Below are 5,747 nucleotides of genomic sequence, written 5' to 3' on the forward strand. Positions count from 1 at the left end.
TATAGTACAAAAATATTATATATTATCTTTAATTGATGATAGTAGCTTACATATTTTATGTCACAATAACTCTTTAACAATTAGAGGACAATATTCAAATACATTGGAAACACTTCACTTTGGCTAGATGAACTATTACAACAACATTTTAAACTAATCAAGATGCAAGAAATGCATTAAGTTCTTCCACAAATGCACCAAACAAAGAACACTCTATGCTAAACCTGTTTTCAAAAAAATATGATAAACAAAAAATGCTAATTAATTAATAGAAAGAGTAAAATACCATAGAATAAAATAGAATATAATTGTAAATACAAACAGTAAAATACCATTTATCCATCATTCTCTATTTGGATGACATTCATCTTTGTTCTCCTTTCGTTTCTTTCATTTTCTCTTTCAGTCCCAACACCCGTCAAAATACCAATGACATCTATGCAAATGAAAAATTTAATTTAATTCTTTTAAATTGACATCAACTGAAAATAACAATCAGAATGTTTGCATTCAATGAAAACCTTACCAACTAAATAATCAGTGTCATACCCACCACAAACAATGTCTCTTATAGGTACAAAATCATACATAGAGTTTGGAATACTTGCATTGTCCACCAATGCAACCTTAGTGGAGTACTGAAACACAATTTTGTACTTGTGGTGGGTGGTTCTATATATACCTCCATTCTCAGCCACACCAAAAAATTGAATAGAGTACCATTTTCCTTCTTGTAAGGCTTTGTCAAACTTATAAATGAAAGTCTGCTTCACAGAACCATGGACTCTATCACCCTACATTCAAAATAGCGAGTAAAAATTTTACAATATTATAAAATATCACAAACAAAATAAATTGTAAATTTTTTAAATGAACAAACCTTTGAGTCCACCAGCACCATCTCCATGGATAATGGTATTTTACTGCTAGATGTTTGTTTGTTATTTGAAACATCTGATACCATCCACAAATGAACAACCCTAACCATGATTCTCCAACTCTCTTTCTCAACATTGATCTCAGCTACTGAGTTGTATTTGTTAGCTATTATCTAAAATAAAAAAAAGTAGAGTAACAAACTAAAACATAGTATATTTAGAATGCAAATCGATTTTCAGAAAATTTCAGCAAATGCAACAAAACTCACACATCAATTTTGCATTATTTATACATGAACATATAATAGAAGGACATGCTTAGAATTCGGTAGGAACACAAACAAATTTTAATTTCAAATTCAAATTCAAAGATGAGAAGGTTTGAAGTATTCAACATTTCCTTCTGCAATGAAACTTCTTCCAGTTGCAAAAAAAGATTCAGCTACACTCCCAAAAATTATCATTTGTGTTGTTACTCTGCCACACAAAAAGTGTCATCTGCATGCTACATTTTATATGCTCTTTTCGTTGTCGTGTGCTGTTTATTGACCAAGGGTAGTCATTTCCTTATATCATTTTTTGAGTGCAACCAACCTATCATATGCATGCAATCGGAAGCCTTAGCATATTGTTTGTAGCGTGAAACCCTGTTCCTGAAACCCACAATTGTTTCTCAAGGTGTAGTTGGTTGTGGTTTTTTTGTAAATGTGTAGTTACTAATGAAAGAAGAAAAATAGTTGGCTACCTTTCTTTCTCCAAATGCATCATTGGTTGACACGTGTATTTTATTTCCAATTGGAGCAATTTTTAGATCCTCAAATGTTAGTATTATAGATAAGAAGTAAAGGCAAGCATGATTCTTATAGCTTCAAGTCTAGCAACAGGAGCAAAGATTTATGTGAAATCTATACCTTCTTGTTGGTTATAGCCTTAAGTTACTAACTAAGCTTTGTTTCTTACCACCTTACCTTGTTCATCCGGTTTATTTATGAAAACCTACCTTGCTCCAATAATGATTTTGTTTTCGGGTTTGTGAAGAAGTGTCTAGATATCATTTTTGGTGAACTGGTGGAGTTCTTCTTCCATTGCAATGATCTAGCCATCATCTACTAGAGCTTTCATCTATCGTCTTAGGTTTGATTTCAGACACAATTGCACAACATTCAAGATCTTTGAATGATGATCTGGTTTTGACTCCTTCAATCTTGTCTCCAATGTTCTGATCTTGAGGGTGATAGTTAACAAATTTCCAGTCCTTAGTCCGAGGTTGTTGACTTGATGATTCTCCAAATTGAGGAGGAATTTTGTCAAAGTGTTTTACTTTGTCTATCTTGGGTGCAACAGATGGACCAATCTTCATATCTACAAAATCATCCTCAAGGTCTAATAGTTTCCTATTATTTATTAGACCTTCATTGAACTTAACATGGATATATTCTTCCCTGACTAAAGTTATTGAGTTAAACACTTTGAAAGTTTTAGATGTGTCAAAATATCCTAGAAAGATACCTTTATCCACCTTTAAATCAAACTTAGTGAGTTGATCTCTGGTGTTAAGGATAAAACACTCACATCTAAATAGATGGAAGTATGAAATGTAGAGTCTTCTTCCTCTCCATATTTCATAAGGGGTTGTCGCAACCTACCCTTTGGCGAGAGGGTGACGCGAGGCTCATGGGTGCGTCTTCCAAGAAAGGAAAATGCGCGGAGTTGCCACCAACGTTTATTCGAGGAAAACGTCGGAACAACCGGAAAGGTGTGGTCTACGAACTTTAAGCGTGAAAGGTTCGGGAGTTGTTTTTACGCACGGGGAAGGTATTAGCACCCCAGGCATCCGTCACAAGGGACGGTAGCCTTCAATCAAGTGTGCAAATATGACTTTCAAAATGTTTTATTTTCCCCTTTTTTATGTCTTTTTGTGTTTTTATCTTTTTTGTGGTCGACAAGGGTGTTTCCCTTGCTCCTACGTATTCCTCAATTGCGATGAGGAAATCAGACCTATGTAGTTCTTTGAGAACTAAACGTTTGGTTAAGTTGTTTTTATCTTTTTCGTGAGATATATTTTAACCGAACAAAAGGTCATTTAAGGCGTTGGACCATTAAATGATCTTTTGATTTTGAAAGGAGAGAAACGTTAAGGTGTTGGACCATTAGCGATCTCTTTGATTTTTTTGACAAAAAGCGGTAAAGTTACATATTGATTTTATGCTTTTTGAACGGTCCATGTTAACCGATAAAAGCAAAGAGGATCGTTTAAGGCGTTGGACCTTAAAACGGTTTTTAGTGATTTTTGCGGACAAAAAGGCTTGATTTGTGAGTTGATTTTAGCTTTATTTTCACTTTGGTTATTAGTCAATTCATTTAAGGAAACTTTCAAAGAAAAAATGTCCGATTTATTTTTTATTATTTTATTCGAAGATATTTTGATAATTTATTATTATTTTGCCTTCTTTCGGTTTAAACGTGGCTACTGCGTGAATGATCGGTTGGATTTTATTTTAACAGTGATTAAAAAATATTACAACTCAAACGATCGGTTGAAATTCATTTTATTATTTATTAGGTGAGAAAATGGCTTAAATAAATGGTTAAAGCACGTCAAAAAGGGAAGAAAAGAAAACAAACGAAATGAAAATAAAAGTATGCGAAACAAGTGGGGACCACTAAAGGTGCATAGAATGAATTGAAAGATTCGATTTCGAGAACTTATTGGTTGAAGACCGAAGAACGATGAAGAACGAACGAAGAACGATGAAGAACGGTGAAGAATCTTCACGAAATCGCTCACTGAAACGTCTCAGAAGTGTTACGGAAGCGCTTCGGCTTCGAGAGAATCCTAAATACCAAAAAGGCTGAACATTTTTGCTCTGTCCTCTTTCCCCTATTTATAGGAGAAAAGAGGGAGATGGTTGCCGCCCAACTCGCCCAGGCGAGTTGGGTTGCTTCCACCAGAAGGCACCGCCTTCTATTGGAATCTCCTGGAAGGCCCAAGTGGGCCTGGTTGCTATTTCACCCCTCTTTTTACTAAATACGCCCCCCTTTTGTGTTTTTTTGCTGATTTCTTTCTGAAACGTTACGGAACTTTATGAATTACGTAACGACACCCATTTTCTTTCCTAAATGTTGCGAAACTTTACGGATTACGCAACAATGCCCTTTTTGACTTTCGGAATGTTGCAAAACTTTACGGATTGCGCAACAATGCTTCCTTTCGACTTCCGGAATGTTGCGGAGCTTCACAGATTACCTAATGATGGGAGTTAAGTACCTCGAGGCGGTCAAGCAAAGGTTGCATGCCACCAAACAATGGTCCCCGAACGAAATTAGAGTATGACAGTTGCCCCTCTTTACTTATCTTTTATTGGAGATAAAAGCGAAGTAAAGATAAGACACTAATTTTGTTCGAGCGGAACATCATTCGGCCGGTTAATATCCCGACCAGCGGAACCTGTCATTCAGAAAGAAAGAAAAGGCATTAGAAGCATCAACAAAACTTCAGTGTCTTGAAATCGATAAAGTGGGACAACCACGACACTTCCCCACGCCATCGAACTTGATCGTCCCCGCCTAGCAGAGAAGAATCTTGTGCGTCGTTGGGCTTGCATGTCTCCGGACGACTAGAGTGAAACCTGCAAAAATTTTGAAAATAATCAGAATCGAATGACCAACATCATCCTAATACCGTCGAATTCGTTCGCCTCAGTTGGCGAAAGGTGCAGATGACCATAAGGTATCTCCGCCTGCCACCTGACTCGTTGTCCCTGGATGGAAAAAGGTGCATAAGACGATGTTAGTCTCCGCGCGTCAACGGGCTCGTCTGCCCCTGGTTGACGAAAGGTGCGGGTAACCATACGGTACCCCCGCATGTCACCTGATTCCATGGGTCAGGATGACAAAAAGGTGTAGAAGACGATGTTAGTCTCTGCGCGTCAATGGGCTCGTTTGCCCCTAGTTGACGAAAGGTGCGGGTAACCATACGGTACCCCCGCATGTCACATGACTCCATGGATCAGGATGACAAAAGGTGTAGCAGACGATGTTAGTCTCTGCGCGTCAATGAGCTCGTTTGCCCCTAGTTGACGAAAGGTGCGAATAACCATACGGTACCCCCGCATGTCACATGACTCCATAGGTCAGGATGACAAAAGGTGCAGAAGATGATGTTATGTTAGACAAGTGGCCTCAGATATCTTAAGAAGGGGGGGTTGAATTAAGATATTCCAAACTACTTCCCCAATTAAAAATCTATTTCACTTTCTATTCAAGTTATAAATTCCCTTAACAATGAACTTCTTAAATATTAATTCAAATAAAAACAATTTGAATATGAATATAAAGCAATAATAAACAAAGGAGTTTAAGGGAAGAGAAAGTGCAAACTCAAATTTATACTGGTTCGGCCACACCCTTGTGCCTATGTCCAGTCCCCAAGCAACCCGCTTGAGAGTTCCACTATCTTGTAAATTCCTTTTACAAGTTCTAGACACACAAGGACAATCCTTCCTTTGTGTTTAGAATTCTTTTACAACAAGAGACCCTCGGTATCTTAATCCCTTAGAGAATTAGAAGGAGAAGAAGAATGAATCTCTCTAGAAAGAGATAGATTTTACAGATTGAGCACTCAAATAATTCCTTAATGAATTGCAATTGAATTGGCCAAGGAATTCTTAAGAGGATAAAATGATTTTGCTCTTTGAGAGGATAAACACTTTTGTTCTGAAAAACTCTCTGAGCAATTTTGTGTTATAAGTCACATATATATAGACCTTTGGTGGTCATGAAAAACTCTCTTAGAAAGATTTTTCTGAAAATCTTGTCTGGTAATCGATTACAGGAATTGTGTAATCGATTACAGCTTTTAAAATTTGA

This window comes from Glycine max, chromosome 18 (genome assembly GCF_000004515.6).
Source record: "Glycine max cultivar Williams 82 chromosome 18, Glycine_max_v4.0, whole genome shotgun sequence".
Taxonomy (NCBI): Eukaryota; Viridiplantae; Streptophyta; class Magnoliopsida; order Fabales; family Fabaceae; genus Glycine; species Glycine max.